At 48.3% G+C, this 15,896-nt stretch overlaps 2 long non-coding RNA genes across 7 annotated transcripts in view; one reads left to right on the top strand and one right to left on the bottom strand.

Moving 5' to 3' along the window:
- Positions 1–15,896, top strand: part of LOC118146779 (uncharacterized) — a 358,558-nt gene that overhangs the window by 14,867 nt on the left and 327,795 nt on the right. For 5 of the 6 annotated variants that reach the window (XR_008475923.2, XR_008475922.2, XR_013525593.1 and 2 more), the window contains exon 2: positions 9,983–10,165. The exons of the other annotated variant lie outside the window; for it this stretch is intronic. This is a non-coding gene — a long non-coding RNA (uncharacterized LOC118146779). The remainder of the gene's footprint in view (positions 1–9,982; positions 10,166–15,896) is intronic. 6 annotated transcript variants of the gene reach the window in all.
- LOC144578960 (uncharacterized) lies at positions 3,116–15,646 on the bottom strand. Its single transcript, XR_013525598.1, has 2 exons — positions 14,794–15,646; positions 3,116–7,259 (listed from the first exon to the last, which is right to left on the bottom strand). It is a non-coding gene; the product is annotated as an uncharacterized LOC144578960 (long non-coding RNA).

The following is a 15,896-nucleotide window of genomic DNA, read 5'->3' as shown; positions in this document are numbered from 1 at the left end:
CAAAGGCTCATTTACCCCGTGCCTTAGGTACATCTGGGTTCATGTGCCTGGAAGGAGAGGAAAACCTCAGATCTTGTTGAGGGGTGGTGACATCAGTGACAGGGAGCAGGAGCAGTGAGTCCCAGGAAGTGCAGGCACTGGATGCCTTTCTAGTATGGAGGGGTCAGGGTAGCTGGAGGTTTAGAGAGTGGACCCTGTCTGTGGAATCCTAATTAGGGAATAGGAGGCAGGCTGGTGGGATGAAGAGAAAGCAAAACCAGAAAGCAGATAAAATATAAGTCTGCCTCTCTGCATGGTTCAGGTCACATAAACCTCCTGTGCAAATAACTCAGAATTTTCCAGTGCCCAGATATCACCAGGAATCCCCAGACACCTGCAAGCTAGCTCATAGCAACCTTGGTGTTATCAGCACAAAGCACAAGCACCATCCTATAAAATCCCCGGCAAGCCTGCAGTCAGCTCCTTTCTGCTAGCCTCCCCATTGCTCCCTTGCAATGTATTTTATACTTGCTCTAATTTATTAGATGTATCCGCCTTTATTTGCCTACAACTGTCTTCGTAATTTCTCCTTACCTCCACGCCACCAGCCCCAGATAATTGCCACTCACCTGTAACACTGTCCTCTGAGCAGAGTTGGGGGAAGCATGTGACCAAATGGATGCAGAGGGCTGTACGCGTGGTGCCCGTGCAATGAGAGAGGACTGCAAAGCTCCTGGATCCTGGTCCAGGCTTGCCCTGACGAAGGTCCTCTGGGCTTCCTGGGATGAGTCCTGCAAAGGTGGCTGCTGCAATGGCTGGGAGTGGGCCAGCATGTGAGCCCCAAAGCTGACTCCCTGAATCTGTGATTCCCTCTCAGGCACCCACAGCCATCTGTCCCTGGGCATCGCCCACTTCTTTGTGCGGCTTTCTTCAGTTATGCAATGGTGATGGTCACAGCACCTGCCCAGGTGGTTGTGGGGACCAAGTGCTGCTATGCACTGACAATATTTGGAAAACACGTGGCAATTGTGTTTAACGTGTTAGGGGTGATTTGCCCGCTTTCAGTCTCCAGGCCCTCCAGAATAATGCTTAGGACAATGAGTGCTCATTGAAGAAGAAGTAGGAAATGTCTGGTCAAAGTCAGTAGGTTCCGGCAGCCACTGTGCCCTTGAGGTAGGAGAGAGGACTTGACTCCAGGGGTGGGGCTTGAACACCAGACCAGATTGAGGACTGGCTAAAACAGGGCCAGGAGGAAGCAGCTTTCAATCAGACATGCCCGCCAGCATGCCATGTCAATTCCCGTTGCCATGGCAACACCGGAAGTTACTACCCCTTTCCAGGGCAACGACCCAATGATTACTCCCCCTTCCCTAGAAATGTCTGCATAGCCAGCCTCTTCATCTGCATGCAATCAAAAGTGGGATTAACGTGACAGCAGACCTGCCCTGAGCTGCTGTTCTTGGCTTCCGGGATAGCCCTGCTCTGCAGGGGTCGTCCTGAGGCTGTGATGCTGCTGAGTCCATAAAGCTGCTTCCTTCCACCTCCAGGCTGCCCGTGAATTCTTTCCTGGGCAAAGCCAGGAACTTTCCAGGCTAAGCCCAGCATCATCCTCACAGTAAACCAACACCACAAAAAGTGCAACAAATAGAAAACAGACACCAAACACAGAGTGGATGCACTGTCTTTCTCTCTGTCTGTCTGTGTCTCCCTAGGCCTCTGTCTCTCATTGCATCTCTGTCTATATACCCCTGTGTCTCTCTGTTTGTCTCTATCTCTCTATGTCTCTCCAACTCTCTCTGTTTCTCTCTCTGTCTCTGTTTGTGTTACGTCATCCACCCAATGACCTGGACTCCCTGAGACGACCTTCTTCCAACCACCACAACCAAGCCGAGGACATTCTGTTCCCATCGCTCTCCTTGTTTGTTTTGTTCATTCAGAATATAACAAACACAAGCAAAGAATTGGTGGGCCTTCCCTGCCTGCCTGTCTGCTGGGCTCGTCAAGTGGTGAAAGCAGAGGACTCACTGTCCCTTGTCTTCCCCCCGGAAGGCTCCCCTTGCTCTGCTCCTGTGAGCTCCAGGCTGTAAAGAGACACCCCAGGCCTTTCCCCATGACCCTTTCTCCACATAGCCCCAGGAGCACGACCCTATACAGCTTCCCTGGACCCAGCCCCACATGGAAGCTGGCTTCCCCCTGCGGCTTCTCATTGTGGCTGACTCCCTGGCCCCACGGGAGGGAGTACACCTGGTTGAGTTTCTACCCAAAGCCGTGAGAGTCCAAGCCTGTTCGCCTCCCACCATCGTAGATCGAGAGGGCCCTGTAGGAACCTGCCTGCTTCAGCACCTTCCCAGCTTTCTGCTGAGGGCAGGAGGTTTCTGCTTTACAGAGATCAGTTCTGTTTTCTTAGGGAGCCTCAGGGAAATCTCTAGAATCTCTGAAACTCGCTCCATATTTATTCTGTTGACAAATATGCTCTAATTACAATAGCTTTGGGCCGGGCTTTTCGGATTCCCAGAAGGTATTTCCTGAAAAAGATGTTTTCTTCTTTGGAGGTGGAAGTGCTGTTAGACACTCACAGGGCCCCAGAGTCAGGTGAATGACATTGGTGCTGTTAGATGCTCACAGGGCCCCAGAGTCAGGCGAATGACACTGGTGCTGTTAGATGCTCACAGGGCCCCGGAGAGTCAGGTTAACGACACTGGTGCTATTAGATGCTCACAGGGCCCCGGAGAGCCAGGTGAATGACACTGGTGCTGTTAGATGCTCACAGGGCCCTGGAGAGTCAGGTGAGTGACATTGATGCTGTTAGATGCTCACAGGGCCCCAGAGTCAGGTGAATGACACTGGTGCTGTTAGATGCTCACAGGGCCCTGGAGAGTCAGGTGAATGACATTTAAGTCCAATCACAAAACACGCCTTCTGCCTTTCTACACTTCGAAATTCACAGAGAAATTAAACATTTGAATTACTCTCTACCTGATTTATTTCTAATTCCATGCTATGGACTGGCATGTGTGTGAACCAAACTCTTTGCTTTAGAGTGCTCATTTGGTGAGACAGGTTTCTTCAATCTTTAGGTAAGAAATTACTCTCAGAGGAAAGTGGTAACAAAATAGAATGATAAAGACAATGCCGAGATCTTTTGCCATTTTATTTTTGTTTTCATTATTGCCGGGAGGGTGAACTTCTTGGAACAAGCACCCTAGAGTTACCAAATCATTCCTCACCCCCACTTCTGTGGGGAAGCCTGGAGAATTAATCAACATAGATGTTGGTTGGCAGAGTGCATGGGCTCGCACATTATCCACGGCTGACTCCCCAGAATATCACCAATATAACCTGCCCCTGAATGTAATGTCAGCACATTCACCCTTTGCTAAGACAAAGCTGAATGGCTTGCTTCCTGCGGTAGGGAAGAGCCCTGCCCAGCTTCAGGGGTGTCTGACACTTGTAGTTTTGTGGCCTGGTTTACATGCGTCTTTCAACACAGGGGCACCCAGTAGAGAGGGGCCTGGCTTGGATTTGGAGTAAGTATTGTGATATAATCGTTAGGAAGGGTGGACACAGGATGTCATGGCTGGACTGTGTCCCCCCTAAAATTTATATGTTGAAGTCCTAAACTCCAGAACCTCAGAATGTAACTGTATTTGGAGGCAGAGTATTTAAAGAGGTACTCAGGTTAAAATGAGGTTGCTAGGGTGACTCTGACCCAATCTGACTGGTGTCTTAATAAGGAGAGGATATCAGGACCCAGATACTCATAGAGGGTCCCCATGTGAGGGCATCACCTGGGAAGGGATGCCCAGTGAGAGACACGGAGAGAAGGCTCAGGAAGAGATGCCCAGTGAGAGCCAGGGAGAGAGGCCTAAGGAAGAGAATCCCACTGAGAGCCAGGGAGAGAAGGCTTGGGAGGATACGCCCAGTGAGAGCCAGGGAAAGAAGGCCTCAGGAGGAGACGCCCAGTGAGAGCTAGGGAGAGAGGCCTCAGGAGGAACCAGCCAGGTGCACCTTGGCCTTGGGATTCTAGCACCCAGGGCTGAGAAAATAAGTGTCTGTGGTTTTAGCTGCTCAGCTTGCGGTGCTTTAAGGCAGCCTTCAGATACAAACCCAATGGCATTCCAGGAGTTTCCCAGAATTGACGATACAGTGATATGCAGCTTTCCTCTGCCTGAGAACATGCTCCTGGAAAAGTGAGCATGTGCTGGTCGAACGTAGGTGTGAGAGGTTCCCACCATTCCAGTTCTGTAGGAAATGCTGCCTCAGTTCCATCCAGATCACTTCACTTCTGTATGGCAGTCCCCGGGAAACTTACTGGAAGGAAAACCGGGTAAAGGAAGAGAAGGAGAATGTCTGTTATTTCCTGAGAAGCAACACCATCAGGTCCAGGCACCCTGGCATGGGTGTCAGCAGATGCATGGGCTCAGCTGAGATTGGGGCAAGCCCAGAGGCGTGTCCCTACAAGTGGTTCACATGGAAAGGGACTCAGGCTTCCTAGGCCGGCTTCTTGGTGTCTCAGAAATCCCGGCCATCCTGGAGAGGGCCGGGGGACTGTCCCAACTGTCATCTCCAATGCTGATTCCTGCCTTGGAGAAGAGCCGCAGAGCTCCACCTGCCCCTGGGCCTTCTGTTCAAGTCAGTTTAACTCGAACCACCCTATGCAAGATGGAGGTGCGGGCCCCAGAGACTCCTCCCACGTATGGTGCTGGGGAGACCCCATCTTGCCCGAGTGCTCATTGCCTTGGTGGAGACTGTGCAGCCTCTAATTTTAACAGAAGCACCAAAATGGCTGTTGAAAATCGCCAAGCATATCCCTTCATTCATATAGACGATGCCACTGCCTGGTCAGGGGCTAAGCCCAGGCTAGCACCAAACTCCCATTCCCATTCAATTCCACATGACTCAGGTGGTGATGGAGCCCAGGCTGGCATCAAACTCCCATTCCCATTCAATTCTGTGTGACTCAGGTGGCGAGTGATAGTTTAAGGAAAATGCCGACTTTCACTGTCGTCATAAGGGAAATAAATTCCAAAACTCCCATCACAGGGACTAGTGGGTCATGGTGAGCTGCAATGAAACAGGGCAGGTGGCCCCAGCAAGGCAAGCATGAGCCATGATGTCTGCATGGAATCACATGTTAAAAACGAGTGTTGAGCTCAGGCTCTGTGACACAGAGAATGATGTAACTTGTACTCGGGGTGTGGGGGGAGGTCTCAGAATTCAGAGGCCGCCTTTCCTGGAGGATGAAGAGAGGATGGGCCAAGCACAGTGTGATGAAACCACTGAAAAAATGGCAAATGGAAAAGTCCTCCTTAATCAAGAAAACCACAGAGGCTGCCACAGAGGGTAATTCTAGCCTTTGCTTCTCCAGCCTCATTCCACAATGTGCATTTTTTTGGGTAAATAATTAGAAATTAACATGATATTTAATATTTTTATTTGTTTTGTTTTGATTTGAAACAAAGCAACCATAAAATGCAGGTGGTGCAAATTAGAACACTGAAGTGAAGCTCTAAAACTTGCTTTTTTCCATCACTGGCCCGAGGCTGATATTGCAGGAATAAGTGACTAAGAACTTTTGAAGAGGTGGCCACCCGGGGATATAAAGTTTCAAATGGAATCATTTAAGCTGTAATGACATTTTAGATATGAGACAATAGAAATCAAAGAATTTTTGGTCACCCATGAAATCACCTCTTCCAACTATAATCATTAAATCCTCCACCTGGCATGAGGGCGGCATTTGATGAGACATCTCAGGCAATGCTTGTGTGAATTAGCCCACTTTTGGGTCCATAGGCAAGCCAGGCGTTTCCAGAATAAAAATCTCCAGTACCTCACTAACAGAAAACACAGCTTTCTCCATGAGCACACCAGATTATGGAACTCGACGTAATATTGACTGTAAGAATTTCATCTAGGCTGGGTGCGGTGGCTCATGCCTATAATCCCAGCACTTTGGGAGGCTGAGGCAGGTGGATCACGGGGTCAAGAGATCGAGACCATTCTGGTCAACAAGGTGAAATCCCGTCTCTACTACAAAATACAAAAATTAGCTGGGCATGGTGGTGCGCACCTGTAGTCCCAGCTACTCAGGAGGCTGAGGCAGGAGAATTGCTTGAATCCAGAAGGCGGAGGTTGCGGTGAGCCGAGATCATGCCATTGCACTCCAGTCTGGGTAACAACAGCGAAACTCTGTCTCAAAAAAAAAAAAAAAAAAAAGAATTTCATCTAAAGACTAAGCTTTGAGATTCAATTGTGTGTGTCCCTGAATATCTTAAATGAAAACACCACTCATGTTGTGAACTCCATGTGACAGAGCCACTATTTAAACTGCCGTGGATTATTGGAACAGCAACATGAACCCAGCATGTGCAATGTTAAAAAGTCTTCAGTCTTTGACAAAATTAAATATGCTTGCTGCCTAATAAAGAGTTAATGAAATTTGAATGCATTTTTATTTAATAACTCAGAAGATAAAACTTTCTATAAGCATCAGCCTCATAAATATATGTCCCATAGAAGAGTCTATAGAATTGTCTGGTTTTCGTTAGAGAGTTATTTAAAAACAACAATAGGGGCTGCTCTTGACTCTCAGCAGAGCAAGATGATCTTTAACTGAAAACAAGACAAAAATTCTCAAGTCAGGGATATTGTGATTTAAAACAGCGGTTTGTGTGATTGTTTGAGAGCACGCCTACCAGTCTCCGTTAACCTGTCCAGGCCGCCAGAGAAGCTCCCCTCTAGGCGGCTGTGCTGCTTCCCGGCTGCGGGAAGCTTACCGGCCATGTCCCCAGGGCTCGCTCCCACTGCCACGCACGGATTCTGCAGGCCAAGAGGCACAGCCCATGACGAAGGGTATGTCAGGAACACACGCGTGAACACACACTGGATCGGTGAGAAGACCTGAAGGGTTCGGGACCTGATGTATATAAAATGCAGGCTGCCGCCTGGCTGGGTCCTTCTTCTGACTGGTCTGCGTGTACTGAAGCCAGTGTTTGCCGCACAGCCTCTCAGCCACAGCGCCTGTGGTCAGGTGCAGGTGCTTACTCCATCTCCCCAGAGAGCTCCATCTCCCGCCCCTTCACCCATAGGCCCGCAAAACCACTGCCCTGCTCCCCAGCACGGTAGCGCTGCCTTCCCCTAGATGTGTGGTGAGATCCTTCGCCTGTGCCCACTGAAACTGGCTTCCTTCCCTGGGCGAGTGTCCTGGGAGAGCTGCTGCATTCTGGGCCATCTTTCCTCAATGGCTGGAGCCTCCTGTGTAGAAGCGTCACGTATACCTACAGTATAGTTAAACAATAGATAATTATTGAGATGCAGCTGCAGGAGTGTGGGAATGGACACTTTGTTCTTGTCCAGTTATTGGTAATGAAGAATAGGCCTAAATTACATGCGCGCATTTAAGTTTACTCTTGGAGGGAATTCCAGGAGTGGGGTTGCTGGATGACGTGATAAGGATGTGGTTAACTTAATAAGAAATCCCGGAACACTTTCCAGCATGGCGGGACCCCTCCTGTTCCCACTGCAGCTTAGGAGGGTCCCAGTTCTTCTGTGTCATCACTAGAACTTGGGTTGGCCATTGGTTTCTGTCTGTTTTTAGCCATTCTAATGGATTTGCAGAGGGACTGCTGATTAGCATTTCTCCAACATCTCTATGATGCTGAGTGTCTGTCCTGGGCAATCTGCCCTCCTGATGCCTTCTTTGATGAGGTCTCCATTCAAATATTCACCCTCTCTTTTATACTGGGGTTTTCACTTGTAGGCCAAAATAATAAAGAGCAGGTCTACACCATATCTACTTAAGAGTTGATCTGCTTCTGTTTAATAAGTTAGCCTTAGTTTAAGATTTATAGTTTATAGCACTTTGTACACTGTATTAGCTAAACAAAGAGTGCAGCTTGTACTTTGTAAAACAACGCTGGGTTGGTGAGAAACTTGTAAAGTGCTGATCATAGCCCTAGAATGTTTGGGCATTGAAGACAGGAACACCTGGTCCATTGCTCAACCTCCTGCTGCTTGAATCCCTCAGTAAGGGTCTTGTGGCCTGGAGGAGGGGGCCTGCTCACAGGTTTTCAAAGGGTCTCTGTCTCCCGCCTAGAGGAGGGGACCTGCCCACAGGCTTGTAAGGGGTCTTGCGGGAGGCCTCTGGGCTGGTTGACATGAGAGTGGCATTCTCTGGTCTCCCTCCTGTTCCATGGGTAACTGGGCTAAGGAGATAGTCTCTCCTTTGAGGTATGTCTTGTGGTCAGCCTTGCTGGCTCTTACCCATTCCCACACTCCTGCAGCTGCACCTCAATAATGATCTATTGTTTAACTATACAATGTTTAGTTTTTTTAGAATAACCACATACCCACTACTAAACGTAGATGATGCAAACTGTTCCATTGTGTGTACTTACTCATGACCACCCTACCTTGAGTGATATGATCAAACTATGTGTGTGTTGCAAGAAATATGTGTGGATCCTAGAACTCTGGGTCTTCATGGTCCTCATCTTGTGAAGAACCCCTGGGCCCATGCTCATGATTTTTATTTCTGTGTCTGTGTCTTTTTTTCCTTAATTCCCTCATTGCTGCTGGGACTTAGAACACCCACGGGTTGTGCTGTGGCTGGTTCGCAACATCACTTTCTGTAAACACTGGGGTTTTTATGTTGGGGTTTTTACTTCCATATAGTTAAGTTTTGATGGTTCTTCGTATATTCTGTGTGCCAGTACTTTGTGAGATGTGCGATCCAGAAATATGTTTTTCTAGACCGTAGTTTGTGTTTTCATTCTCTTTAAGTTTTTATATTGTTTTATAGAGTTGCAATTTTAAATTTACTACTAAATTTAATTTGTAAATATTTTCTTTTATGAATCATGCTTTTGGTGTCAGGTCTAAAAACTCTTCACCTAACCCGAGGCCATGCAAATTTTCCCCTCTGTTTTTATCTAAAGGTTTTATAGTGTTAAGTTCTACATTTAGGCCTATGACAAATGTTGAGTAACATTTTATGTCAGCCGTGGCTATATCTTCTTTCATCTCGGACCGTATCGTGGGCATTTGCTACTCCCTGCGCCCTGTGTTCTTCCCGTCTTCTTGGTCCACTCTTCCTGTGAGTTTCAGGGAATGTCTTAGTACTGGCACTGTCCTGGTTCATTGGGTTGGGGGGAGGGCGGCAGGGCTTGCAGGCTGCTGTGAGGAGCTGGCTCCCTCTCTAAGTCAGGGGGGATTAGCAGAGGATTTAACCAGAGGAACCATGGGGTCCTGTGGGCTTGTCCACGTGGGAAAGTCGGGACTGTGATGTTGACCAGATGCTCTGTGAGTCGGGGAGGTGCTGATGGGGGTTTCCATGTAGCAGAGAGAGGTGTTTGGTTTTCTGGATGGGGCAGACTTGGGAGGGAACGAATTTGAGAAATGCCACCCATGAGAGGCCCAGGCAGAGCAGGTCTTGGGCTGCCCCACTATTAGCACCAAATGTGGATGTGTCAGTGGCCACGCCAGGAGAGAAGCCATCAACCATGGGTTTCTGGGTGGCCAAGGCCAAGTCTTGTTCAAGAGGTGTGTTCAGCTGAGCCAACCATGGCAGAAATACAAACGGGTGATCCTGTGGTTCCTCGGGTTAAATCCCCTGCTAATCCCACCTGACTCAGAGAGGGAGCCAAGTCCTAACAGCAGCCTCCAAGCCCTGCCTGACTCACACCCTCTCAGCTCTGATTCTCTGTGCCTGTCTACCCCTCACTGTCTCCTCTCCCACCAGAGAGGAGATCCTGAACGTTCATCCCAGTGGATTCAAACCCACCTTTGCCACACAGATAGTCTATAAAGAGTCCTTTTGAAAAAGAAAAAGGCAGGCTGTCATGGTGGCTCATGCCTGTAATCTCAGCCCTTTGGGAGGCTGAGGGAGGTGGATCACCTGAAGTCAAGAATTTGAGACCAGCCTGGCCAATACGGTGAAAACCTGTCTCTGGTAAACATACAAAAATTAACCGGCCATTGTGGCACATGCCTGTAATTCCAGGTACTCAGGAGGCTGAGGCAGGAGAATTGCTTAAACCCAGAAAGCAGAGGTTGCAGTTAGCTGAGATTGTGTCACTGCACTCCGACCTGGGCAACAGAGCAAGACTCCATTCAAGGGGAGAAAGAAGAAAGATGGCGGTTTAAGAGCAGCTCAGGATTGCAGCTCCCAGTGAAAGTGCAGAGGGTGAGTGGATGCCGCATTTCCAGATGGATCTTTATTGCCCACACACTAGGAGATTCCCAGGTTGGAGGAGCCCCACGGGTTGCCAGCGTGGCTATTTTGGCTGGTGCAGCTATTTTGCCGGTGTCCTGGCACGGCAGTTATCCATACAAAATACACTGGTCTGGTTGCCCTTTTAAGCTGGCGATTGGAGCTCTGGGAAGGCAGAGTTGCCCATTCATATGATTAAACAGCGGACAGAAACAGGGAGCCAGGCCAGGAGATTCCCAGGCAGTGCCATTGTTTCAGCTGGCGCAGTGGGTCGCCACACTGGAAATCACACAGATCCCAGCGCCTTTTCAGCAGGTGACTGGAACACCTGGGAGAGAGTCAACCATTCAATTAAAAAAAAAAAAAGGCTCTGAGGCAGGGATCCAGGTGATCAGGCTCAGTGGGTCCCACCCCCCCACAAAAAAACAAAAAAAAAACCCCAAAAACCCCCACAGCAATTGGAAACCCTGGGTTGAGAGTTTCACGGCAAGCACAGCTGAACCTGGGATGATTCAGCTCTGTGGGGGAGGGGCGCCCACCATTACCGAGGCACTCCACCCCTACAGAGGTAGTCCGCCATTGCTGAGGCAGCCCGCTGTTGCCAAGGCAACCCGCCACTACAGAGAGAGTCTGCCATTACAGAGGTGGGCCACCCATATAAGCAGGACTGCAGGGAAGTTCACACGGCAGTAGGGTGGAGCCCACAGCAGCTCAGCAAAGCCTCTGCAGGCAGACAGTGACTAGGCTGCCTCCTTGCTGGGCAGGGCAGCCCAGAAAAAAAGGCAGCAGCACAATGGAAACTCATAAATAAAGCCCTAACTCCCCAGGACAGAGCACCTGGGGGAATAAAAGGGGGTTTACGAGTTCTGCTGCAGCAGACTTAAATATACCTGCCCAGCAGCTCTGAACAACAGAGCTCACAGCTCAGCACTTGAGCTCCCATAAAGGACAGACTGTCTCCTCAAGCAGCTCCCTCAAGCAGACTGACCCCCATATATCCAAAGAGTCACCTCACAAAGGACTGATCAGACTGACATTTGGCAGGCATCATTCTGGGACAATGATAGCAGAAGAAGAAACTGGTAGCAACCCTTACTGTTCTGCAGCTGCTGCAAGCAGAGCCTGGAGTGGACCTCAGCAGTCCTACAGCAGGGTGCCAGACTGTTAGAAGGAAGAATAAGAAACAGAAATAACTTCATCATCAACTAGACATCCACTCAGAGACACAATCTGAAAATCAGCAACTACAAAAACGACAGGTGGATAAATCCACAAAGATGGGAAGAAACCAGCGCAAAAAGGAGGAAAATACCCGAAACCAGAACACCCCTCTTCCTACAAGGGATCGCAACTCCTCACCAGCAAGGGAACAAGGCTGGATGGAGAATGAGTGTGACGAAATGACAGAATGAGACTTCAGAAGGTAGGTAATGAGAAACTTCTGTGAGTTGAAAGAACATGTTCTAACCCAATGCAAAGAAACTATGAACCTTGAAAAAAGATTTGACGAAATGCTAATGAGAATGGACAACTTAGAGAGTAATATAAGTGAATTGATGGAGCTGAAAAACACAACATGAGAACTTCACAAAGCATGCACAAGTTTCAACAGCTGAATTGACCAAGCAGAAGAAAGGATATCAGAGATAGCGATCAACTCAACGAAATAAAATGAGAAGGCAAGATTAGAGAAAAAAGCATAAAAAGGAATGAACAAAGTTTCCAAGAAATATGGGACTATGTGAAAAGACCTAATCTATGTTTGATAGGCATACCTGAATGTGATGAAGAGAATGAATCCAAGCTGGAAAATACTCTTCAGGATATCATCCAGGAAAACTTCCCCAACCTAGCAAGGCAGGCCAATATTCAAGTCCAGGAAATACAGAGAACACCGCAAAGATATTCCTCGAGAAGAGCAACCCCAAGGCACATAATCGTCAGAATCACCAGGGTTGAAATGAAGGAGAAAATGCTAAGGGCAGCCAGAGAGAAAGGTCGGGTTACCTACAAAGGGAAGCCCATCAGACTCACAGCAAATCTCTCAGCAGAAACCCTACAAGACAGAAGAGAGTGGGGGCTGATATTCAACATCCTTAAAGAAAAGAACTTTCAACCCAGAATTTCATATCCAGCCAAACTAAGCTTCATAAGTGAAGGAAAAATAAAATCCTTTGCGAACAAGCAAGTACTCAGAGATTTTGTCACCACCAGGCCTGCTTTACAAGAGCTCCTGAAAGAGGCACTATACATAGAAAGGAACAACCAGTAACAACCACTCCTAAAACATACCAAAAGGTAAAAAGCACCAACAAAATGAAGAAGCTGCATCAAGTAATGGGCAAAACAGCCAGCTAGCATCAAAATGGCAGTATCAAATTCACACAGAGCAAGACTCCATTCAAAAACATAAAATAATAAAAGAAAAAGGCAAAAATTTAAACAAATAAACAGAAATGTGGTGAAAGAGTTGAACCAGCCCTTCGCAGAAGAAAAAAATATGGAGGAATGGCCGATAAAAACATGAAAAGGGTCTTAGCCTAACAGGGTGAGGTATCAGGTGACACCCATCAGACTGGCAAAAATCCCACAGGCAGTGTGAGTGCTGGGGAGAATGGAGAGCCACAGGAATGCTCAGCCATCACTAAGAATAATTGTGAATTTTTTTTTGCTATGCTTGCTTATGAAAGGGTGTGTGTTGTGGGTTATGAGGAAAATTACATTTCTTACTGGGATGAAAGTTTAAAACTGAAAGCTACTGACCAGGAGAAACTGCACTTGTGTACAAAAGAAATGCCCAAGAACCTTCATAGCAACACGGTCCTAGGGGCCCCACCTGGCCAAACACTCAACAGGAAAATGAAGACATTTTTCACGGTCCCCTCACGCCACGGGAGATCACATAGCAATGAAAATGAATTGGGTCAGTGTGGATAGTTCTCAGGAAGAGAATGGAGGACAAAAATAGACATGGAGCAAATGCTCAGAGCCAATGCAGCAGAGGAGCAGCCACACAGGAGATTTTCTTCACATCGAAGTTCAAAACTGCAGCCAAGGCAACAGAGCAAGACCCTGTCTCAAAAAGACAACAGAGTGTTCAAAAATCACATGCAGTATTGTTTAGGGATGCACATGTAAGTGGGGAAAGAAACGCACCATGAAGAAAAGTACAGGAATGATAAAGACTAAAGCAGAAAGTGACACCCTCTGAAGGAGAGGGAAGGGACTGGGATTCAGCAGGGGCCTCCAGGGAGCATCCAAAGTTTGGTTTCTTCAGATTCTATTCCCTAAATTTGGTGGAGGTCCCATGTGTCCAATGTGTGAATATTCCTGATACCTGAGGCTGCCCAGCTGGGGATCTGGGCAGGAGTGGTTCACTTTGTAGATTGAGGCTTGCACAGCTGCTAACCCTGGCAGGAGCGGTTCTTACTTTAGGTGAGGGCCGCACAACTGGGGACCTGGGCAGGAGCAGTTCTTTAGTTTGAGGGCCACGCAGCTGTGGACCTGTGCAATAGTCGTTCTTACTTTAAGTTGAGGGCCGCACAGCTGGGGACTTTGGCAGGAGCAGTTCTTTTTGTAGTTTGAGGGCCGTGCAGCTGTTGACTGTGCAGGAGAGATTCTTACTTTAGGTTGAGGGCCACACAGTTGCAGACCCAGGCGGGAGCAATTCTTTTTGTAATTTGATGGACATGTAGCTGCAGACCTGGGCAGGAGCAGTTCTTTAGTTTCAGGGCCACACAGCTGGTGCTTGGGCAGGAGCAGTTGTCCTTGTAGTTTGAGGCACACACAGATGCAAACCCTGGCAGGAGCTGTTCTTACTTTAGGTTGAGGGCTGTGCAGCTGCGGACGTGGGCAGGAGCGGTTCTCACTTTAGTTTCAGGGTTGGACAGCTCGGGAAGTGGGCGGGAGCAGTTGTTACTTTTTGTTTGAGGGCTGAGCAGCTGCGGACCTGGGCAGGAGTAGTTCTTACTTTAGTTTGCAAGCTGCACAGCTGGGGACCTGGGCAGGAGCAGTTCTTATTTTAGTTTGAGTCAGAGATCCTGGAGAATCCAGTGCTGCTGTTGTAGAGTGAGGGTCAGTTAGCTGGAATCCTGGGGAGGGGTCAGTGATTCTGTTATGTCTGAGGTTCTTGGAGCTAAACATGAAGCCAAAGTTGGGGAAGGGGGTGGGGGGAGAGAGAGAGGGGGGGAGGCGGAGAGAGAGCGGGGGAGAGAGGAGAGACTCACAGTAGGGCACCTGAAACTGTAAATGTAACTGTACCCCAAGCAAGCTAAGCCTGGAAGTGTCTCAGTCCTCGGTATCAATGCTTTTTGTTTCCTCCTACACAGTTTTGATTTGTTTTCTGTCCCACAAGACAGAAAGACCCTGATCAATACCCTCAGGAATTGAAAAGCTTAAAAAAAAACTAAATGATCTTGGCAATAATAATAATAGAAATTAAACCATGATTATCCTGACAGAGACAAAATCACATACACGCACTATATATATATATAGAAAAATAGGTCCAAGTAAAGCTCTGTGAAGTTGTTTCATGGAGAAGGGGTGAAGGACAGAGGTGAATCTGATAGTTGCTACTAATGGACAAACTGAGAACTTACCATTTTTCCCACGTGGTTTCAGTGCACAATCATCTTCCGTGAGATCTGGCAGCTGGGTCACTTTGCACAGCCTGGGGATGCAGTAGGTGTCACAGAAGGACCCTGTCCCAGCTGGTCCTGCCCCTCTGCTGTGATGAGGGCAGCCTCTGATCTCTGACAACTGACTGTGTTTTGATGGGAGGCCAGGCCTGTGAGCACAAGAGTTTCCATGGTGAGGTTCTGTGGTGGAATATGTTGGATGTGCTTGATGTTCCTTCCTGATGCTTATCTGCCATCTTGCTCTTTAACACATCTAGTTTATAACTGTCTTCTCAATACTGTGTAGAAAGAAAGCACTTATATAATGGCCCTCAACCTAAAGAAAGAATCTCTCCTGCACAGGTCAACAGCTGCTTGGCCCTCAAACTACAAAAAGCACTGCTCCTGTCCAGGTCCCCAGCTGTGCGGACCACAGACTAAAGTAAGAACCATTCCTGCCCACATCCGCAGCTGCCTGGCTCTCAAACTACAAAAAGAACTGCTCCTGCCCAGGTCCCTAGCTATGCAGCCCTTAACCTAAAGAACTACTCCTACCCAGATCCACAGTTGTGTGGCCCTCAAACTAAAGTAAGAACCGCTCCTGCCCAGATCCCCAGCTGCATGGTCCTCAAAATGCAAAAGGAACCGCTCCTGCCCAGGTCCACAGCTGTGTGGCTCTCAAACTAAAGTAAGAACTGTTCCTGCCCAGATCTGCAGCTGCGTGGCCCTCAAACTACAAAAAAGAACGGCTCCTGCCCAGGTCCCCAGCTGTGTAGCCCTCAAACTAAAGTAAGAATTGCTCCTGAGGAGGTCTGCAACTGCACCACCCCAAACTAAAGTAAGAACCACTCCTGCCGTGGTCTCAAGCTCTGCGACCCTGAAACTGAAGTAAGAACACCTCCTGCTGATGTCTGCAGCTGTGAGAGCCTCAAACTAAAGTAAGAACAGCTCCTGTCAACTCTCCAGCTGCACAACCCACAAACTAAAGTAAGAACCGCTCTTGCTGAGGTGTCCAGCTGGGCAACCCTCAAACTAAATAAGAACAGCCCCTGTTCATGTCTGCAGCTGTGTAACCCTCAAACTAA

This window comes from Callithrix jacchus, chromosome 13 (genome assembly GCF_049354715.1).
Source record: "Callithrix jacchus isolate 240 chromosome 13, calJac240_pri, whole genome shotgun sequence".
Lineage (NCBI taxonomy): Eukaryota > Metazoa > Chordata > Mammalia > Primates > Cebidae > Callithrix > Callithrix jacchus.
This window is presented reverse-complemented; position numbering and strand designations above follow the sequence as displayed.